This window comes from Sceloporus undulatus, chromosome 2 (genome assembly GCF_019175285.1).
Source record: "Sceloporus undulatus isolate JIND9_A2432 ecotype Alabama chromosome 2, SceUnd_v1.1, whole genome shotgun sequence".
NCBI classification, from domain to species: domain Eukaryota; kingdom Metazoa; phylum Chordata; class Lepidosauria; order Squamata; family Phrynosomatidae; genus Sceloporus; species Sceloporus undulatus.
In genome coordinates this window covers 293,150,770-293,173,385 of record NC_056523.1, presented here as the reverse complement: position 1 = coordinate 293,173,385, position 22,616 = coordinate 293,150,770, and the positions used below count along the sequence as shown (strand labels likewise).

The following is a 22,616-nucleotide window of genomic DNA, read 5'->3' as shown; positions in this document are numbered from 1 at the left end:
TGAATGCATGAGAAATGGTTGGATTATCTTTCATGGAAGTGGGATGCTAATGACATTTCTATTGATTTTAATTCATATTTGTTGGTCAGAATTACTAAGATTCAGGCAAGGCATGATGTCCCATAATTATTACTAACAAATGAAGACTACAGAACACTGAAACAGCTAAAATGAAATCATTAATCAAAAGTACCATAAAATAATGGCCTACAAGTTAGGGAGGTCTCATCTTCCTAATGACCATCTTTTATGGCATATTGATCTGTTTTTAATTTGTACACGTTGGCAATTTCTCTACTGGAATATTAAATAGAAAGTCTTTTATTTAAAAAAAAACACTACATGTTAGGCATACTCTGGTGGGAAAGAATGGTGCAAGCAGTTATCTCATAAAATTAACACTATAATGTAAAGTTTACACGATATGTATGCATATAGTATGCATATTTATCTCTGTGTGCATGTGCAAACATAGATATCTCTCTGTGTTTATATTTATATATATGCACATACTTGTACATAATATGACCTGAATCCTAATGAAAGCCCAACTAGAGTAGACCCATTAAAACAGTGGTAATTTACATAAGTGATAATTTGCTATTTCATAGTTGATTCAACAGGTTTAGTTTAATTAGAATTACCAATAGTATTCAGGCCTATGTATACATAGACATAAACACGCATGTATACATTTCCTCCCTGAGCATACAAATGCGGGTATTTCTGAAATTTCTTACTAGCCCATCTTTCCATTTTTGAATTAACATTTGTGAAGTATCAGATCATTCCATGTCACATCCATAAAGCCAGTGGTTCTCAAATTTTAATCCTCCAGACGTTTTTGGACCTCCGCTCCCAGAGGAGTCTGCCATCATTGACAGTGGTCTTCTAGGAGCTGAATTCCAAAACATCTGGAGGACTAAATTCTGAGAAGCACTAACTGAAACAAAGAGGTCAATTTTGGCACACAATCAAAGATTCCAAGTCTAAAAGGGGAAAAAAATCTGTCATGCAATTTCTTTTTTCTTTCTTCCACAGCGTTACCCATTAGGAATCCCTTCCTGGAGACACTCCAGAACAGCTCTAACCATAAATATCACCTATTTCCTACCTTACTCATCTCTTGCTCATACCAATGCATTTATGTTGTAGTAATTTATGTTGCCACCCTGATTAACGTCCCTTGAAGTCAGGGCCATATTTAAGATCACAGTTGGAAAGGGTGATGTAAAAAGGCAGAAATGGTATTTGTTTACAAGATTTGCTTGGATACTAATTTGCTAAGCTGTTTCTTAGGTAACCATAGTTTAATAACATAGCTCACATATGGATACAAATGCGCAGAAAACATTGTGGCACATGAAAGGCTATCTATTGTCGCATTCAGGTTCCCACATCTCAGGGCCTAGCCCCTGTTCACTGGTCTTCAGGGAGAGGGAGAAATCTCAGGACAAGAGTCTTGCTTTGAAAAGTTTGTCAGGGTCTCTTTCTAAAGGCCTGGAATAGTTCTGCTATGACAATCTTATATGACATAAACCTTTTTGGCCAAGAGTCCATATTTGACCAAGTTTTAACCACAATTGGGAAATTTTGTGTATCTGCATGCTAAATGTGTGCTTGCCTGCAGAAAAATGCACACCAGAAAGAGATGAATCAATCCATATCCAAGTTATAGCGTTATGATGCAAAAGAGTCATTACACCGACCAAATATAACTTAAATAAATATATTTTTAAAATAAGAAGTAATGGATACTTTTTTGTTCTGATATTCCTTGGAATTAAAAAGAAACCCTCTTGAGGGTGGGAATAAAATGTTGCAGCTGGTGCTGAGAACTGCCAAAAAGTAAGATGGGACAATATGGAAAGCCAGAGTAGTGTAGTGTTTTTAGTGTTGGACTAGGACTCTGGAGACCAGGGACTTTATCAGGGACCAGGGACGGGGAAAATCGAGAGTTTAAACAGTGATTTTCCCATGAAAATCGCACAATTGCGATTAACATTTTCACACGACGTCACAATTAAAGTGCCATTATCTCAGGAATAAACAGGCAATAAACAGCAACAAATCATTCACGGGGAAATTCCGTGAATAATTTATTGCTGTTTATTGCCTGTTTATTGCCTGCTTATTCCTGGGATAATGGCTCTTTCATCACTACGTGTATGAAAATGTTAACTGGAGTTGCATGATTTTCACAGGAAAATTGCTGTTTAAACTCCTGATTTTCCCCTAGTGATAAAGTCCCTGGGTCTGAATCACTGCTTGGCCATGGAAACCCCGGGTGCTTTGGGGCAAGCCTCAGGGGAAGTCAATGGCAAACCCCATCTGAACAAATCTTGCATAGAAAACCCTATGATAGTGTCTCCTTAGTGTTGTTACAGTATAAGTCAGAAATTACTTGAACACACACAATAATAGCACAGCAAAGCTGGGATGACAAAAATATTATTTGGATATTTTTAAACAAACAAATAAACTGAGAACTACAGAAACAAATACTATAGTCTCCCAACACATTGACCTCCTCCAGAAGAATTGTATATATAAACTGCATATATAGACTGGCCTATGTTTCCATGCATCTTTCCCTTTTTCTAAATACATGCCTTTTTAAAATGTTCTTTTTCCTTTTTAAAAAAAGCTCCAAAAGAACTCCAGTGTTTATATGTCTTGTATGGGGGAAAAGACAAAATATTACACTTTTCTCATGCATGCTAAATACCAGCATGTGCCATATTTTACAACTGATTGTGAGAGATTTTCCTCAGGCTATAGAGAAAGGAAACTGGAGAGAAGGTGAAAGATCAACACTACTCATCACTGTTAGAGGGTTTGTTGTGTTTCATTGTCATTTTTGTTAATATATAAATATCCCTTGCCAGGTGTTATGGCACTGCACCTTATAAGTCATTTCAGCCAACAGAGAAGCACTTAAAACACAGAACAAAACTGCCATCTATAATTGAAATTGGCAACATTATCATTGAAAAAAACATTTCTATCTGAAACTCTATTAACTGGAAATTAGAAAGATATCCCATCAGTGTTATGACAGGCCGCACAGTGGAATACAGCAAGTTTATATTTATTTCTGGATCCACTCTACATTTGTGCTGATTATAGTTTTTATGGTCTTAGTTTCCATAAAAGTAAACAGTAACAATGATGGATTGAAATATATTCATGAAGGTTTGTGACTCTAACATCATCACCATTTGTCTCCTGTATGATTTTTAACATCCTTGCCTGATGAAGAAGCCAATGAAATTTCAAGAGCTTACATAATGTATCTTATGCTTTGGAGTTGGTCCAATAAATGAATCACTGCTTGTGGATTTTGGTTTTTGTTATATTTTGCTTCATTGCCAACATGGCTAACCCTAAACATATGTTTTTCCATCAGTGTTACTGTTTATTTAAATGAAAACTAAGACCATAAAAACCATAATCAACACAAGCATAGAGGTGATCCAGAAATTAATATGAACTCACTGTATTCCACTGTATGGTTTATCATCAAGGCTAATTTTAATGCATGCAAAGTTTATCAGAGACAAAGGTCTTGGTCCAAGATCTTGATTCACAAAATAAATTTTTTTGCCATCTGCACTGGCCAAATAGCGCTAGCTCTTCTTAGTATGCTTCTGGATGGCCTTGGGCGAATCTCGCTCTCTCAGCCTTGGAGGAAGGCAGCGACAAATTCCTCTTAAGAAATCTTGCCAAAAAACATCATGTATGACAGATTTACCTTAGGGTTCCCATGAGCTGGAAGTGACCTGAAAGCAAACAAAGAAAAATACAAATATTATGAAAGAATGAAGAAGTGTATGTGCCCATAGCAGCACACTTCCCGGGCTAATAATGGAGATTGAATTTCACCATCAAAACAACTGTGGGAGAAAATCGAACTCTCAAACCTAGGACCTTCTCACACTAGCTCAAAAACGGGAATTAATTAGATTTAAAGTAGATAAAATAAAACTAACGTAAAGGACAGAAAAATGACACCTTTTTACTTTCAGGAAGTTCTTAAAGTAAAAAGATTTCATTTTTCTAATCTTTATGTTCGCTTTATTGTCGTGTTATTTCAGGTTTGCAGAAATGTCATGTGATAAACCTCCCGTATTTGCGGGCTTTTTCTACCTTAAATCTACTTTAAATCCCGTTTCTTAGTAGGATTCCTCTGTGATAAGGTCCTTAGTCCATAGCTGCAGCTTTCAGAGCTGCACATTTTGTAAACAGCAGTCTTCTCTGTCAGGTGGGCAGCTAATGAGAGTCTTTATGGGGTGGGCAGCTAATGAGATGTAGTGTGAAATATTCAGGACAAGTGAAATAAATGTGTAGAGGAAATTTTCCAGTACATTCTTTTAATTCGAGTGCAAACAACCAGGCTTACCTTCCTTTTTCTCTTCTTTTGTAAAAATATGAAATACTCTTTATGAATGTGATTTTATTTAGAAGGCTGAGAAATAGCAGGATTTAGATGTAATAATCCCAAAAGAAAGATCTTAAATCACTGCTTTAAAAATTAATCCGCATGATTCAAGACATAGTTTTGCCATCCTGGATTGTGGAAGTAGACAAGAAGTGCCTTGAAAATAAAAGCCCAACTCAGCAGCATAGCCAAGAAAAGACTGGAATATTGCTCAAATGTTTTAATGGGTTGGGTTCTTATAAGAAATAGATTGGCTATTAGTGAGATTTATAAAAATGCCTTTCCAACAACTTTCTCCTTCCCACTGTATTTACAGTAAATGAATATGACCTGATGTGCCTTGTTTTTTCAGATCACATAACCTATCCTTTGCCCTGAAGGTTTAGTTTCTTAACACAATGAAGCTCTGGATAGTATAAACACCAAGTGATTCCAAAATCCATTATCAAAAAATTCAAGCATATGTGTTGGTGCCCTTCAGTAGTGACAACATTTTTATTTATGGGAGAGTCCTTGGAAATTGACATTAACTGCTAATGAAGCCTTCCCAAGACCTCCATCACCAGGAGTTGTCCCTAGGTCTCAGTTTTTGTCTTGGAAACCTCAGGGCCTGAGACAATCCTGAACTAGCAACCATAACTGGAACTCTCAGAATTCCTCAGCATTGCTTAGCTGGCTGGAACCTCAGGGAGGTGAAGTTTAAAAAATCTGCTGAACCTTCTGGATTCAGCACTGAGCCTGAAGGCCCAGGTTTTGGCAGTGACCAGGAGTGCATTTGCACAGTTAAAGCTAGTGTGCCAAGTGTGCCTCTTCCTGAAGAAGTCAGATCTTGGCCATAGTAGTACTTGCCTTGGTTACATCCCATTTGGATTAATACAATGCATTTTTTGTGGGACTGCCTTTGCAAAATGCTCAGAAATTTTAGTTCACCCAAACAGTTGCAGCCAGGATGTTAACTGGAGCTGGCTACAGGAAGCACACAACTCCCTTGTTGCAACAGTTCCATTGGCTGCTGGTCCACGTGACTTGCAACTACCCTGGGAGCAATGTAAGATCCACTGGGTCTTGAGAAGCTGTTGTCATAGTAAATATTTTATACCCATCCATTCCAATATTAAAAGCATGAAACTGAATCCTATTCCTTGGTTTGGCAAATCTTTGCAATCTGAAATTTCTAATTATAACAATTCACACCCCATCTCTTCTATATAGGTCTCACATCAGTGTAACCCTAATTAAAAATTCCTCTTTATATAAATTTCTCACTATCTAAACCTTTCAAAAAACCCTTAAGCACTGCAATAAAGGAGACTATACTATCTGAATATGCATTGGAAATCTACCTTATCTCTATAGCACAGCCACTTACACTTTAGCCATATCTCTCCAATCACTGTGCCTATTTTCTTTTATGCCTACAATGTGACAAACAAAATACACATAAAAAGACTAAGGTTATTTTGATGTCACATCAGGCTGCATTATTATGGGCTTTTAAGGGTTTTGGGCATGATTCACACATGCATTTCAAAGAAAGCAAAGTCCCACGCCATCATTTCAACCACCACATTTTCATGTAAGGGGACCAAAGCAAGCACCATTTCCTCTAAAGTGATATATTTTGAAATGCTAGCATAGGCACCATTTCACATAAACAACACATGGGGGGTGGGCAAGCAAAGGAGAGAACCTTATCTCCTCAAGAACACCTTACAGATTTCTCTCTAATCTAATATAAATCTTGCTATTATGGGTATGCTGAGAAGTGGGGACAGGAACTTGATCAGCATGGCAGGCAGGATCCCCCAACCGTAACCCTTTCTGGGCTGGAAGATGCCAGTAGGCATGGCCTCAAGAATTAGCCATTGTTGTGCCTGTTATTGCTTGCTGGGCAAGCTTGTCCACCACTCAGGTTTGTCCACCAATCTCTCTCTTGATTGAGAGAAGGAACAGTGCATAGGAATTCCCACTGTTATTCTCTAGTAGATGTCAGGAGAAGGGGGACAAAGAGTGGTTCCCACTGCCATTTTTGCAGTTGCATGCTAATTCCCATGCCTCTACTATTTCCCCCAAAATGAAGGCAAGATTCTTTGTCTTCAAATGCAATGCTCCAAAGCCATGGGTGAAGGTATTATTGATCGTTTCCCCAAGTTTTCAGTGGGGGCACTTTTTTAGCTCCACTGAGGCTTTCTTTTAGCCTGTCCAGGTGTCATTTTTAAAAGGGGAGTGACTGGAGCAAGAAATCTATCACTTCCTGATATGAAAAATGCAATGTATTGGTCTTGAAAGAGGGATTATGGGGCAACAAAAATTTGAGAGGTTGGGGGCATAAAATAACAAAAGGGGATATGGATCTCCAGACTTCTGCAGAGTAGGGGGAAATAACATGCCCTTTCAAGCCTTGGCAGTTGTCCACACTTGCTATAGGGGTTTGGGGAGCGGTGGGTTCTCCTAGAGGTTGATTTACATTCTCTGAAGCTAGATTAGGCCCATGACATGGTGTTTCCTCTCATGGTACACTATTATTTAGCATTAAACAAAGGAGCCTATGCAAACTTCACATTCATTAATTCCTCATACCTCTCTTTACCTCTGCTATAGCAGTGAGAATTATGGAATCTTCCACTTGTATTTTAGACTATATCGTGGACAGTTATTCTTGTAGTGTGCCTTCAAGTTATTTCCACCTTATGGTGACCCTAAGGTGAAGCTATCATTGAATTTGCTGAAACTGAGAGTATGTGACTGGCCCAATGGGTTTCCATGGCCAAGCAGGAAATCAGACTCTGGTTTCCAGAGTCATAGTGCAACACTCAAACCACTACACCACACTAGCTTTCATATAATGAACTGTAGGGAATGATTAGTCAAAATAAGCCAGCTTCATAAAGTGTGGCTTGTTTAGCTTGTTTCTAACTGATTAAGGTCTAGGTAGAAGTTTGCCCAGATCAAGAGGAATCAAAAATGTATGAAAAAGCTTCTGAATGTCTCAGAGGCATACCATAAGGAAAGGGCAAAGCATGTGAGCTCACAAGGTTATTCACTAACATTATTCACCTAATGTTTAAACTATGGTTTAGAGTGGGGGTGAGAAACTGTGTCCCTCCAGATGCTTTTGGACTGCAAATCCAATAATACCTCACAACTGGCTGTGTTGGTTAAAAATGACCAGCTGTAGCTCAGAACATCTGTAGGGACAGTACTGCCCAGTCCTGGTTTAGAGCTATATAAGAAGTGGATTATAATAATGACATAGGAACAAGTCATAGTGTTTACATTTGAGTAAACACACACAACAGGAATCAGCAACATCAGGATGACTACTGAGCAGTTGCTTCCACACAGGAAGTTATTCAACTTGGAAGGGTGACACAACAGGTGGTTTCTGCATGTGGCAGTTTGAGGCACAAGAAAAGCCAGCCATGTGGAGAGAACAGAAGCTAAACATAGCCTATACCTGGCAACTGTGCTTCTGTTCTGGTCATGAGAAGAGTCATTGTTTTTCCCCCTAACTTAGCAAACACGACCATGTACAATTACTTCATGACTTGTATTGTTTTCAGAGCATTTCTGAATCATTGCCTTCACTCGCAATCAAACATTGAACGAAAAACAACAAGTTTATTTTTCAATGCCTTCAAGACTAAAACATTTTATCTGGCAAAAGATTTCATAGACTGAACTCTACATCATCAGATGCAATGGGCTTCAGTCCACAAAACTACCTCTACAAAAACATTTTTTTACTCCTTTTGCTGCAACAAACTAACACAGCTGCCCTCCCTGCTGCCCCAGGTGAGGGTGACTGAAGAATACAGTATGCTCCTCAGTCACCCTTAAACCACTAAACTCATGGGTTCCCACATGAGTGGGAACCAATAGAAGCCCCATACCTTTATACTGGGTTTTTAATTATTCTGTTGCTAACACTGCACTCACACACATTTTCCATCCTGAAAGGGTTTTGGTCCCACACTCAGGAAAATAATAATAATAATAATAATAATAATAATAATAATAATAATTTATTTCTATCCCACCTCTCCAATAAGATCGAGGTGGCTTACAGCAATAAAATCTTTACAATACAATAAAATAAATCCCACTATCCCCTCCCTCCTTAAAACAAATCAGCATAATAATTCCAACATGACAATAATAAATTACAATTAAAATCACTAAAACAATCAGAGACAGGAAACAGGACATCTTGGGGTAGTCACTAGGATGGTCCATATCAGTGGGGCAACTGAGTCAGTTATTCAGGGAAGGCCTATCAGAAAAGATCTGTCTTGACAGCCTTTTTAAAGCCATCAAGTTTGATAATATGTCGGATCTCCTCCGACAGGCCATTCCATAATTTGGGAGCAGCAGATAAAATGGCCCTCTGGGTAACCACAGCCAACCTAGTATTTGTTGGCTGCAGTAATTTTTTCCCAGAGGACCTAAGTGTGCATGGCAGATTATATGGAAGGAAGCAATCCCACCAGTAGGCTGGACCCAGGCCATGAAGGGCTTTAAAGGTCATCACCAACACCTTGTACTGTACCCGACGGAAACTAATGGGTAGCCATTGAAGACATTTTAAAATCAGTGTTATATGGTCACCTCTAGGTCTCCCAGCGACTGATCTGGCCGCCATGTTTTGAACTAATTGATGTTTCCGGATGAGACACAAGGGTAGCCCCATGTAGAGTGCATTACAGAAGTCATGTCATGAGGTTACCAGTACACGTACCACAGTTTCCAGGTCCCCTGGCTCCAAGAAAGGGCACAGCTGGCATATCAGCTGAAACTGATAACAAGCACTCCTGGCCATCACATCTAGCTGGGTTAACATCTGAAGAGAACACTCCCAAGCTGCGAACACAATCCTTTAGGTAAAGTGTGACCCCATCCAGGACCAGTTGACATCTCTCTATACCTGGAATACCTCCATCTTGTCTGTATTCAATTTCAGTCTGTTTTTCCTCATCCAGACATTCATTCAGAGGAGAGATGCCATCTTTAGTCAATGCTGTAATCTGAGGCATGGAGAGATATATCTGGGTGTCATCAGCGTACTGATAACACCCCGCCCCATATCTCCGAATGATCTTTCTCAGCGGCTTCATATATATGTTAAATAGTATTGGTATTCCCTCCAAGGTGATGCATAACAAATGAACCCATTGTTTAAAATTTTAGTGTGTGTGTGTGGGCACGCCTTTGAAATGTGGTGATGGAGAAGAGTGCTGAAGATACTGTGGACAGCCAAAAAGATAAACAAATAGGTCTTAGAACACATTAAGACTGAACTCTCCCTCAAAACCAAGATGACCAAAGTTGGAGGGGGGTACATATACCACCAACACACACCAGGTGCATAGGCTGAACAGATGGGCAGGATAGCACAGGCTGAGCCCATGTTATCTTGCCCCTGGTGCTCACCTGGGTTAGTCCCTACATCAGTGTGGGAACAGATGGGTATTCACACACCCATCCCTGCACTGACCCAGGGCCCGGGGCTGCTCCTTCCCTTGTCAGCGAACCATCTAAGAAGCCCCCCAGTCGCCCCATCTGACATGAAAACAAGGCCAACTGGCTGAAGGTGCCCCATTTCTACATCCGATGGGGTGACTGGGGGACTTCCCAGATAATTCACACACCAGAAAGGTAAGGAGCACGGGGGGCTGTCAGAAAAGCCAGTTTTGCCACACGAAGTTTCTTGGCAACTCAGTGCAAAACCAGCACTATTTTACCCCAGGGTACAGGCTCTTTACCCTGGGTCAACTGGATCCTCTGGCTGTGCATCTGTACTGGTAGGATTGGACCCGATCCCACCATGGAGGTTTTGGCATGCGACATCTAAACTAGATGACAGTAGGCCCGGGGGGGGGGGGGGCATTTGGCCTATGCAGACAACCAACCCCTGACACAGAGTCTCCAGATGTTGTTGGACTTTAACTTCCAGCAGTCCTAACCAGCATAGTAGCCAATGGTGAGGGATGACAGAGGCTGTCTTCCAACATCTGGAGGTCCATCAATTGCTCAGTCCCGCTCTACTGTAATTACCCTGTTAGCTGTGAGATCTTTAAAAAGCAAGTGATCACTCAAAAGTATGTCTGGTGAATATAAAATCAGCATTACTGTGCTGTTTGCGTAACTTTGAAAATGATTTTTTAAAACAAGCCTTTAGCTATAATAAACAAGAGAGTCCACATCAAAGTAAGATGTTCTCTGTGTTCGATGTCATGGCATAGAGAGATAATTTTGTGCAGTTATGATAAATGTCCTGAGCACTAGCATTTTTTTTTTAAAAAAGCTAACAGTTTCAAAGGAATATTAAGCACTTTTAAGGCAATTATCTGGGGAACTGTCTTGCTGGCCATGTACTGTCTTGTTTTTATTATGCAGCAAACAGAAACGCTTCTGACGTTTATGGGCTGTGAAACAGTGGTATTTCTGAGAATTAAAAAACAAGAACAAAATACTTGCAGATCTTTCTTTTGAGGCTATTTTTGGCCAGGTAAAGGGGGGTGGAACCCATAAACTGACATGTCTAGCCACTAGTGTGATGGCTCCTATATGAATGCATATGAGTGGGCAGCTGTGCATTTACTTTGGCAGATTCAGTTCTTGTCTTCTGCAGAAGAATTCCATCTCAGATGCAGTTTAGTAGTAGGAAGAGCTGTACAACTGATGCAAATGAATTCTTGTCTGTTTTGACCAAGTGAAGCATTTAAAAGCCCACCCCACAAGCACTTTCAAAGACATATCCTTTCTATAGTAAAGGCACTCCACACTCTCTGTTTGAATTCTCTCACACACCCAAACATAAAAATACTTAAGATAAATTAATGTGAAAGAAGAAATCCTCAACACACAGTCCAGTCTTTGGAAAAATCACTTTTTTGGACTGTGGTTTCCAGAATTCCTCAGCCAGCAAGGCCAGTGACCCTACATACTTAGGGACTCTGAGAAGTGTATTCCAAAAAGTGACTTTTCTAAGGTCTTTCACACTGCAAAGCACAGAAGACAATGCACACACAAAGTATTCTGCATAGAAAACACACTAGAGACTGTGGGCATAGTCCTGCCCTTTGTACAAGGGTAGACCTGAAAGAAGAGCCAGCATGTTATAGTAGTCTGTGCATTGGACTGTGACTCTGGAAACCAGGGTTCAAATCCCTGCACGGTCATGGACTAAGCAAGTCATGGTCTCTCAGCCTCGGAGAAAAAGCAAACCCATCTTTACAAATCTTGCCAAGAAAACCTAGTGATAGGTTCACCTTAGGCCAGGTCAACATAAATAGGAAATGACTTGAAGGCATATAACAAAGACCTTCAAAAGGGGGGGGGGGGGGTGTTGTAGCATTCACCAGGTGATAAATATCCTAAAGACACCAGATTTCTTCTGACTTTGGAAGTGAAACAGGTCAGCTCTGGTTAGTACATGGATGGGAGATCATCAATGAATACCAAGTTGTATGGGCTATATTTCAAAGACCACCTCTAAATATTCCTTGCCTTAAAAAACCTTATGAAATTCATGGGGTTGCCATAAGTCGACAGGCGATGTGAAGGAACACAGGAACACAACCACAACAGCATACAGAGAGATGTACAGAGCAGCCTATGATATCGTAAATGCCCCATACAACCTGATGTTGTTCTGATGGCCACAAGTCTCCCTTTCCTCTATTTCTAACCTCTTCAGCCTCCTGTAACCTTATAATTAATATGGTTCTGGCTGCTGGGTAGCCTCCAACTCATAATCCCAAAAAATTCAGGCAAGAGATTTTTAAAACAAATGAATATTTCTTTGTAAGTTTCCTTGTCCATTAATTTCAAGTATACATAAATTAATAAATCTGCCCTCTTCTCCAAGGTTGGAGAAGAAGGTATTGTTTTATTTTAGTTTTGGCATGCTATTTTTCCACCCCCAAACCTCCCTCCCCCTTAACAGCATATGCCAGTCCTGGAATTCTCTACTTCTTGTGGAGATCTTGTTACTCCATGGTGGTATTAAAGAGCTGAACCCAGGGCCATGGAATGCAGCCGTCTGCATGCTTCTCTTCCAATAGCTCACTCCACTTTTGTATTTATGTATTTGAAAACCTCACGTGGAAGCTGTGGCAGCAAGCAGCAGAATGAGGAACCAAAAATACAAAGCAAAGCCTTAGCATATGTTATAGCTTCTCAGGCTAATACATGCTTGGCAGGGGGAGGCAGACAGATATACACCCACCCTCCACATGCTCAGTAATTCGGTTACTCAGCTGTCTTCTCTTCAGCACTTCTTCCGGTTGCTATTACTTGGTGAACAAAAAAACATAAAGGTAAATTATAGTTTAAAGAAACAAAATACAAATTGAATACTTTCATAGACAATTTCCATATCCATTCAACACTCTTTTCCTCAACTGTTTGAAAAATATTAGAAAAATTTATGCCAAGATACAGCTGTGTTAGTCTGTAAAATCAGTATGCAGAGAGATTTTGTAGCACAGTAGACAGTCTCAAAGATGATAAAAGATCTCTCTACATACCAGTTTTTATTGTTGTTGTTATATTTTTTAATGTCCTGCTTGGGAGGATCATTATTTCTTGTTTTTCTTCCTTTTAAAATATGTATTGCATATATCTACACTCATCCCTCAACATTTGCTGGGGTTAGGAGCACAGGACCCCCGTGAATATGGAAAAAATGCAAATAACAAAAACACTGAGAGAACACTTCCCTAGGAATCTCTAGGTCCTCCAGTGCAACTTGGTAGTCAACATCTGCCAGACATTGACCATAGAATTGCGCTGGAGGAGCTACAAATTCCTAGTGGAGTGTTCTGTCTAGGAATCTCTAGATACTTCAGTGTGACCTTTGGTTAAAGTTGACCATAGAGTTGTGCTGGATGACCTAGATATTCCTGAAGACAACATATTAATAAAATCTGTGAATAATCAAATCCCAAAAAGTCAAAGTCACAGATGTGGAGGAATGAGTGTACTTGGTCTTTCGTTTCCTTTATCCATTTTTAAGCAGCTATGTTCTCTCTCATTGCACAGACTTTTCTCAGTTGTCTTATTTTTTTCCTTTCCTTTTATTATTAATTCCATCAATCCATTTAGCAATGCAATCCTACACAGGCCTGCTCTGCCATAAATCTGACTGAGGTTCATGGGGCTTACTTCTACTGGATGAGGACAGATTGAAGTCTACCCCCCCCCAAAAAAAAAAGTTAAGTGGGTCCCACAGACTGGAAGTGCTCTGCACTGTTGAAATAATGCAGTTTGAACCACTTTCAGTGTTGTAGCTCCATCTGAAAGAATCCTGAGATATGTAGTTTTACAAGGTCCTTAACCTTCCCTGCTGCCAATACCTCACAAACTACAAACCCCACAATTCTGTAGGATGGAGCCATGGCGGTTAACATGGTAGCAAACTGCACTGGAGATTAGCACATGGAGAAATACTCCTGATATAGATCCAGGATTGAAAACTCAAAACCTGTGTTATTGCACATGTCGGCAACTGGGCAATACAACCTGTATGCAATCTGGACCCCAGCTGCACTTATCCAGCAGAATTTCAAAAATGTCAAGCTCCGGTTTTTTAAAAGCCACAGGATAAGCATGGCTGGTGGCCCGGCTGTATCTGAGTTGCACTTGCCCAGCAATAACACCCAGTTTTGAGTTTTCAATCCCACATCTATATTGGGAGTTTTTCTCCATGCAATAACCTCCATTATTTCTACAGTGTAGATGCACCACATCTCTAGCACATTAATGTCTTCACATTGCAATATGACAAATAAAAAGTGCAATCTTAATCAGACTTATGTCTGGATAAACATCAGAACTTGGGAAAGTTACTTTTGGAATTGCAGCTCCCAGAATCCTAGCCAACATATCTTTCCCAGTTATTACAAAGCATTAATAGAATTGCAGTTTAAGTCTCTTAAAAATGCAGTCCTGCACATTTCTGCATATAAATATGTTCCACAGGACTAACTGTTAGACAAGCATATGAACAGGACTGTAGCATAAAAGTGCACGTACTACTCAGTAAGTCCTAGTGAATTCCATGAGGGTTACTAACAGGTAAATCGGTGTAGCAGATTACAGACTAAAACAATAGTAGTGCACAAGAAATAATCTGACACTAGTGTTTACCCTACACAAGCAGTAGACAACTTGTTATCTTGTTATTTTGGTCTGTAACATCTATCAGCCCAAACCAGCATAATCAGTAGAAGCAGTAGTCCACCAATCTCTAGAAGACCACATATTGCCCACCCTACTATAGATTTGGAAAGGAATATCTGGTTAAATAAATAGTTTCCATGCACACATTCCCTTCACACATGCCATGCTATATGCATGGACACTTCCACTTGCAAAACTGGGATAGATTTCAAAATTGTCTTGATCATTTTTCATACTGTACATGGAACCAAGTACATGGCAACCTGGTATCTCCTCAGCAGAGATCAAATGCACATAGACATCTATACTTCAGTGCACAATAGACAGACCAATCCCTATCAGTACTGCACCAATTGGACTGGACTGCTTCTTTCCATCTGTCATAACAGAAAGGTTCATCCCAATCTGCTTATCCAAGGTTGTCACACAGTTGTGATCAATGCATTATTAATCAGTAACACTCAAAGCAAGGAGTCCTTTGAATGACAACTCTCAGAATCCTCAAGTGGCCAAATTGGCTGGGAATTCTGAAAGCCGTAGTCAAAAAAGGAGAAACTTTTACAGGTTCTGGTGACACTAACTCTGGAGCAGGGCCATAACCCCCTACTGTGGCTTAGCTATCCTGTTTATACATTACATCTATGTCTATGCTTTTAAGTTCAGTGCCTTTCCCCAGAGGCGAAACCCTTTTATGTACTGTACAAACTCGCGTGTCTTTCCATACTTCAAGCCAGTGTCTTCCTAAGGTCAAGTTTTTTTAACGCCAAATATGAATTCTGCTGTTTGGCAACATCTCCCCCTTCTGGATAGAAAGTGTGTGTTATTAAAACCCATAATAATTGGAAAAGTACATAATTGAAGTGACAGCAGGGGGTGGGAGGTGGAATTAAACGTATCTGTAACAACCTCAGTGAGGAAATGAGGTTCCAATGCTGCTGTTCCGACAAAAGCTAGCTCTAAAACTGAGATTTACAGGCTGTGAGGTTCTCTGCTCACAAGTAAAAGAGTTGAGTTTCCATGAATGGAAGGCTTCTGATTCATAGGACAACAATGAGATACTGTAGAAAGAGATTCGCCATCTGGCACTGCATGGGTGAATTTAAAAATGGGCAAGGTCAGCAAAACAGCCTTCATCCTGATGTTTCCTTTGAAAACCCAAAGTAATATAGATCGTCACTTGTTCTGCTCAAAAGATCTTAAAACCAACCTATGAGTCATGGGGATGGGAGCAATAATGCTTTCCCAACTCTTTGGTTGATATCTAAGGCAGGGGAGGGCACCTTCAAAAGGTCTGGGGCACATGCTGACCAATGGACCATATGTCTGCCTACATACATGCTCTGCAAGTGGGAGGCCACAGTAGTGCCCCCTGGGGATGTATGTCCTCACAAGCCAGACCTTGCCCATCCCTGGCTTAAACTAAAAGTGACACATACAGTAATTCTCCTCTGTCCTGACCAGAGCTTGAAAACATTACTTTTTAGACCACAGTTTCCAAAAGTTCCAAAGGTTGACCCACTTTAGATGACCCACAGTAGTCCAGAAGACTAACATTTCCTAATTCTGATTCTAACCATCAAAATGAGAGTGAGTGGTATCTTTGTGCATGCACATACACATAATTGGCCTATGAAACAATGTACTAGAACATTCTTCTGTTCTCAAAGTAAGGCAGTAGTTAGTGAATGTGGCTCCCCATTGATTAAGCAGTAGTGAAGACTTCTAATCAGGTAATAAGGTTACATGTATAGGGAAATGTCTATCTTGCAAAAAAAAATTAAAATGTCATTATGTTTATGTCACCATCTTATACATACCATTTTAGAAACGGCATTGCCATCTGACAGTAAGGGTAAGATATATTTTCTAAGATGGTGCCTTCCATCTGTAGGTATTACTGTTCTCATCATTATTCAATAATAAAGATGTAATTATTATAAAATCTAATAATAATAATAATAATAATAATAATAATAATAATATAAAATGTGAAAAATATGCTGTTTTATTAATTGGGCGTGCTAGTTAAAATGTTCAAATGAAAGTTGTAGATGCATTTGATATTGTTTCTGTAACACTGTACAAGGCATTTGCATATGCCAAACAAAAACATAGCCTGTTAGAAATAGCTCCTGGCCCCAAGATGCTTTCATCTCATTTTCAACAATGAGTAAAAAAAACATAAAAGGGGAAAGGGGAAATGATATACTGTCATATACTGTACCCACTTCCTTTGCAGTAAGTCCCACTGAATCCAACTGATTTTTATTTATTTTATTTTATTTTATTTTTAGAAAGTGAGGATTGGAGTGGATTGGACTGGACTGGATTGGATTGGTAGTGCTGAGGCAAGATTTCCCCAGAGATCTTTTTTTCTGAGAAGAAATGTGGAACCAGAGGGAAAAGTTAAAATTAAAAATTCAAGAACTGTTGTGAAGAGGCGGTGAAAATCAGCCTATCCCACCAAACAAGCTAAAGGCTTACCAAGAATGAGGCACTGTTTCTTCTTGCACAGAAATCGTTCTCTTATTATTGTTGCAATGATTCTTTCAATTGTATGCCTCTAGCAGGATTTAATGTTTTCAATTGATTGTAAAGCGCCATGTAAACTTATGGTACTATACAAATAAACAAGAACAATAACAATATATGACATTCCTCCCAAATAGCCTTTTTGGAAAGTACCCATGTTCAGGATGTAGCATCACTCCATAAATGCATATAAGGGGGAAGATCATGGGTGCTGATGGCTGCTGATTGTTGTAGCTCCCTCATAATTTTTGAGGGGCAAAGGGGATGACTTTCACTGAGGGATAAGTCAAGGTTTCTATTTGCTTTTCTGGTAAACTCCAAGTCTTCTAAATTTTAATTTCTGCTGCCTCCCAAGAAAACAAAATGACATATGCATACCGTTGGCACCCTGAGAATAGGGCTGCAAAACCAGGAAGGTATTTTTGGTTCAGCTTTAAGTAGAACTGGAGAGGCAAAGGTCAATGACAGAGTTGTAACTGAAGATATCTGTGATGAACTGGAGAAGAAGACAGGATCTGGGTCAGATGTGAAAAGCCAGAAGCAAGTGGGAAGATTTGACAAGGCCTGACCAATAAGAGAAGTAAATGATTTTTTTCAGCAGATTCTTGAATAAGGACTGAGATTCAAGGGTCCACAAATTGTGCCCAGACTTACTAATGAAAAAAGTAAAAGCCAGCAGAAGAGGCAAGTGTCATTAAAAGATAATTAAATCATGGTAATAGCACAATTGGTGGGGAGAGTATCACACCCCTGCGCGCTTCTCCCATTCGTGTCCCGTGCGTAAACTGTAATGGATGCATCATTGGCTAATAACGGGAGTTTCTGTTACTATCCAGTGATGCTTCCATTACAGTTTACACACGGGACACGAACAGGACAAGCATGCAGGGGTGTGATAATCTTCCCCGATTGTGCTATTACCACAATTTAATCATGTTTTAATGACCCTTGTCTCCCATGTGAAAAAGTCCTATGACTTCTACAGGAGAATAATAGGACAGGTAGTGTGGACACCCATATGCTTGAATCCCCCTAGATCTCTTTCTGAAACGTTACCTGCACTGGACCAAGCCCCAGCATAGAACATCAAAAATCTATTTTCAAAATTAATATAAAAAAGACTAGAAGACTTAGGCCTTGTCTGCTCCAGCCAGGATACTCTGGGAGCAGCCCAGAGTATCCTGGCCTCAGAGACAACTCAACCTCCCCCCATTATGTGGCCCTTCTTTTCCATGCCAGGGCGGCCATCTGCATGGTATCTGATGAGGTTTGGTTCCAGAACTCCCCATAGATACCAAAATCCATGGATGCTCAAGTCTCATTAAATACAACAGGATAGTAAAATGGTGTCCCTTATAGCAAATGGCAAAATCAAAGTTTGTGTTTTGAATTTATTTGTTTGTTTGTTTGGAATATTTTCAAGCTGTGGATGGCTGAATTTGTGGATGCAGAATCCATGAATACAGAGGGCTGAGAGTTTGTTCTAGAATAGCAACAGCAATTACATTTCTATACTCTTTATCACTCCCTAAGCGGTTTACAATGTGCAACCCAAGTGTTCCCAACAATCTGGGTACTCATTTTACCAACCTACGAAAGGATGGAAGGCTGAGTGGACCTCAGAACATTTTGATGTTTGTGTGCTATTGAGATGAATGTTTTCAATTCCCATGTCACCTTCCATTCATTCTCTTTATTTATAATGTATTTTTTTCTCCAAAGACTCGGACTTTGTCAGCCTAACTTCCACATCAGCTTGCCCATGAGAAGGATATGATAACAGTAACCAGGTAATGGTTCACAACTAGAACTAAGGAGTTACACTGCTTGTAACTAGTTATTTACTTTTGTTAACAAGGCAATTCAAAGTCATATTTTAAAAAAATGTAACCCATGCAGAATGAAGCTACTTTAATGTAACATTACACAATTGTACCACCATGATTCCACTTTAACTGTCACGGTTCTGTCCCATGGAATAATGAGACTTGTAGTTTACTGAGAAACTCAAACACCTGGTTGAGCATTCTAAATACTTATTCCTAAACTGCAAATCCCAGGATTGCACATAATGGAATCATGGCAGCTGAAATGCAATCACAGCACTGTAGTTGTGAAGTACAGTTGGTCCTTCATATCCACGGATTCCTTATCCACTGCTTGAAACTATTTTTTAAAAAAATATAAATTCCCAAAAGCAAACCTTTATTTTGTCATTTTATATAAGGGACACCATTTTACTATACACTGCATTTAATCAGATTTGAGCATCCACAGGTGTTGATATCCACAGGAGAAATCAAATGCCAGCGGATACCAAAGCCCCAGTACTAACTGGCACTCACATCCACAATTGTTCAGTATCACTGCTCTGTGAGAAACTCTGCTGCAGGTCTGTGGTGTGACCAGCCAAGTAATGGTTTATATCAGTGGTTCTCAAACAGGCATGAGACTTGCTCAAGGGGGACATAACATTTGGATGCCTCCTCCTCTTCCTAAATGTTTTTATGTATAAAAGTTACAAGAGTTGAGTAAAATATTGAATTTATTTAAATAAACCTGTTCTCATCTGAACAATGTTATTTCCTTATAAAATGTTAAAATACTAATATGTACGAAAGTACAAATGAAAATACGCACACTAAATAAACAAAGTATTTTTATTCATATACCACACTGAGTGGGATGTGGCACAAGTCCACATGTTGCTATACAGAAGTTAAAAATTCTAAATATCACTGGTATACATCATTCTCAACAACTCTATAATGTTATCATATGGAATGTCAATTTTGTAGTGATTGCTCAACAGATAATGCAGCCTATAACTTCCTGGACCACTTTCAGAGTGTTCTTCATCCTCTTCCTCCTATCTCTGAAAAAAAAAAAAAGAAAGAAAGAAAGCCAATACCAGTGTGATTCCTACTGCCAGATCCATAGTTGGTGCAGTTAAGCAGACAGTTTCTTCTTTGTCCTTGGGCATTAATACTAGTCTACATTCATATAACCAGTATAATGTAGTGGTTGGAGTACTGGACTATGACGCTGGAGAGCAAGGGGTTTACTGCATTGCTAAATAACTTGGCTTACCTTTCCCGGTTTGAATCTTAATTCAGGATGCAGCCGGGTATTATCATACTCAAAATGCTGCTGATGCCACTTGCCAAGTGCAGCCCGGCTAACTTCTGACTAGAAGCCGCACTCAGCTGGCCAATTTGCAAAGCCGGGAGCTTCCCAGTTTTGAAAAGAGTAAACTTCCAAGGTTCAAATTCCTGCTCAGCCACTGAAACTCATTGCTTGACCTTGGGCAAATCACACCCTCAGGCTCAGACCAAAGCAAAGACCAACACTCTCTGAACAAATCTTGGCAAGAAAACCTAATTATAGGTTTGCCTTAGGCTCTGTATAACCCAGTAATGACTCTAAATTGTTGTTGTGTGCCTTCAACAACATTGATTGATACCAAGCAACTATATCAATATGATTCCATATTTTTCAGGGTTGTTATATCATTTTATCCAACAATAATTTGTTGTGTCTGATTCACAAAAGAATAAAATAGGGTTCCCAAAGAAAAACACTGAATTTTTGTTAGAAAGATAAGAAAATACATCTTCATGTAAACATACATTAGTCTGTTAGAACTCTGTATATTCATTTACTTGAAAAAACAATAATGTCATGGAGCTAAGGAGAACCTAGCTGAATTAATTCTGCAGTAACAAAATATCAACTGCATGTCTCAGGGACGTAGCTAGGATTTTAGGAAGGGGGGGTCCAGACTAAGTGCCACCATTATATTGGGGCTTGAGTGCGGCAGCGCAGCAGCACACACCATTCATTTTTCTAATGGAAGGGGGGGGTCCGGACCCCCAGATCCCCCCCCCTTGGCTACATCCCTGCATGTCTACATCCTGTGAAATCCTGGGGTTTGCAGTTTAGGGAGATACTAGAGTTCTCTGGGTGGGGGGGGGCATTAAGACTACCTTTTACCCCAGACCAGGAACCGATTCTTGCACGTGAAGTTCATATTCACCCCGAATCTCCCACAAGCGAATCAGAGGCTTCCACAACCATTTCGTGGCAAATGCCCCTTAGCACGGGTCATTTGGAATCGGGGTAAAAGCCGTATCTTTTGAGGGGAAAAAACAGGTTCGGTGAATATGAACTTGCCCTGATCATGACTGGGGCCAGTTCAGGGGAGGGATTTAGGGCAGAGGGAGGGCAGAGGGCAGAGCATTCCCTCTCCTTCATCGGAGGAGGAGGAGGAGGAGGGGGGGGGGGGGGGGGGGGGGGGGGAAGAAGCCGGGGAAAAGAAGGGATGCCAAGCAATCGGGGTGACTAACGGAGCCAAGGAGCCGGAGGAAGAATGCAAAGGGCAATGGGGGTTCCTGAGAAAGGGTCAAGTTCAGGATAGTCAGAGGGAGGGCACAGAACGGAACAAGCCTCCCTCTTGCACCAGGTAGTTCTCTTTTTATTTTTTATGTATTTGACAATCTATGCACATATCTACAGGTAGATACATATATAGATAACATGTGTCCATTTGCGCTACTTTCCCTTTCATTTGCTTGCTCCAAAGGCACTTTGCAGGAGGCTTTTTTTCTTTGCGAATGCTACAATGCAAATGCTACAAATGTTTCTCTCTCAATTTGGCAAATTGATATAGAATGCTTTTGCTACTGTCTCTAAGGAACTGGGTTGGCTGAGGGACAGCAAGGGGTGCAGAGATGGTATTACAAGGTGAGGAATTATTATGAGGCATTCTGGGGTAGCAAGGAGGGAGGATGCAGAATGCAGAGATGGCATTAGATTGCATTTTGGGGTTGAAAATGGGGCCAAGGGAAGATCCATAATCTGCAGTGACCCAAATACCCACAACACACACACACACACAGAGGAGGTTTTTAAATTTTACAAAATATGTGCATACTGGCACCTGGTTTGTTTGTTTTTAAAAAAAGGAGGAGGGAAACACACTACCGATTGCCCAATGGGCGCAGGAAACGCCACCTATGACGAATGTAGAACTAAATTTGATTGACAGCCAGGCGCCTTCATTTTAAACCAATTTCTCCGAGAGGGCATTCAGGGTTAAAATACCCTGATGAGGTAGGGAGCCCTTGCTTCTGAAGGGTTTGGGGGGGGGGGGGGAGATGACAAATCTTCCCAGTTTCTTCCAGCGCAAAAAGGTCAGTATGAATGGAGCCTGGGTGAGAATTTTAAATACCCCTTCCTAAACTGCAGATCTCAGGGCTCCATAGGATGGATGTAGCAGTTAAAAAGGAATCATAGAGCAATACATTTGTACGGTAAATGCTCCTAGTGAACTATTCAGCAAGGGGAGCCTTCAGACTGAAATGCCAATGTATGGTCGCTACCCAGTCCTTTAGCAGAAATCTTGTACCTGTACAACTGTTGCAGGTAGAAACATCCATAATATCTGTGATAGGCAAAA

At 40.2% G+C, this 22,616-nt stretch overlaps 1 protein-coding gene and 1 long non-coding RNA gene across 2 annotated transcripts in view; one reads left to right on the top strand and one right to left on the bottom strand.

Annotated features, from left to right (window-relative positions):
- LOC121921696 overlaps positions 1-17,221 on the top strand; it is a 42,877-nt gene extending 25,656 nt beyond the window's left edge. Inside the window, exon 4 of the long non-coding RNA XR_006102011.1 lies at positions 16,921-17,221. This is a non-coding gene — a long non-coding RNA (uncharacterized LOC121921696). The remainder of the gene's footprint in view (positions 1-16,920) is intronic.
- The window catches only part of THBS4 (thrombospondin 4), a 553,455-nt gene that overhangs the window by 269,075 nt on the left and 261,764 nt on the right, over positions 1-22,616 (bottom strand). The gene's annotated exons all lie outside the window — the stretch shown is intronic.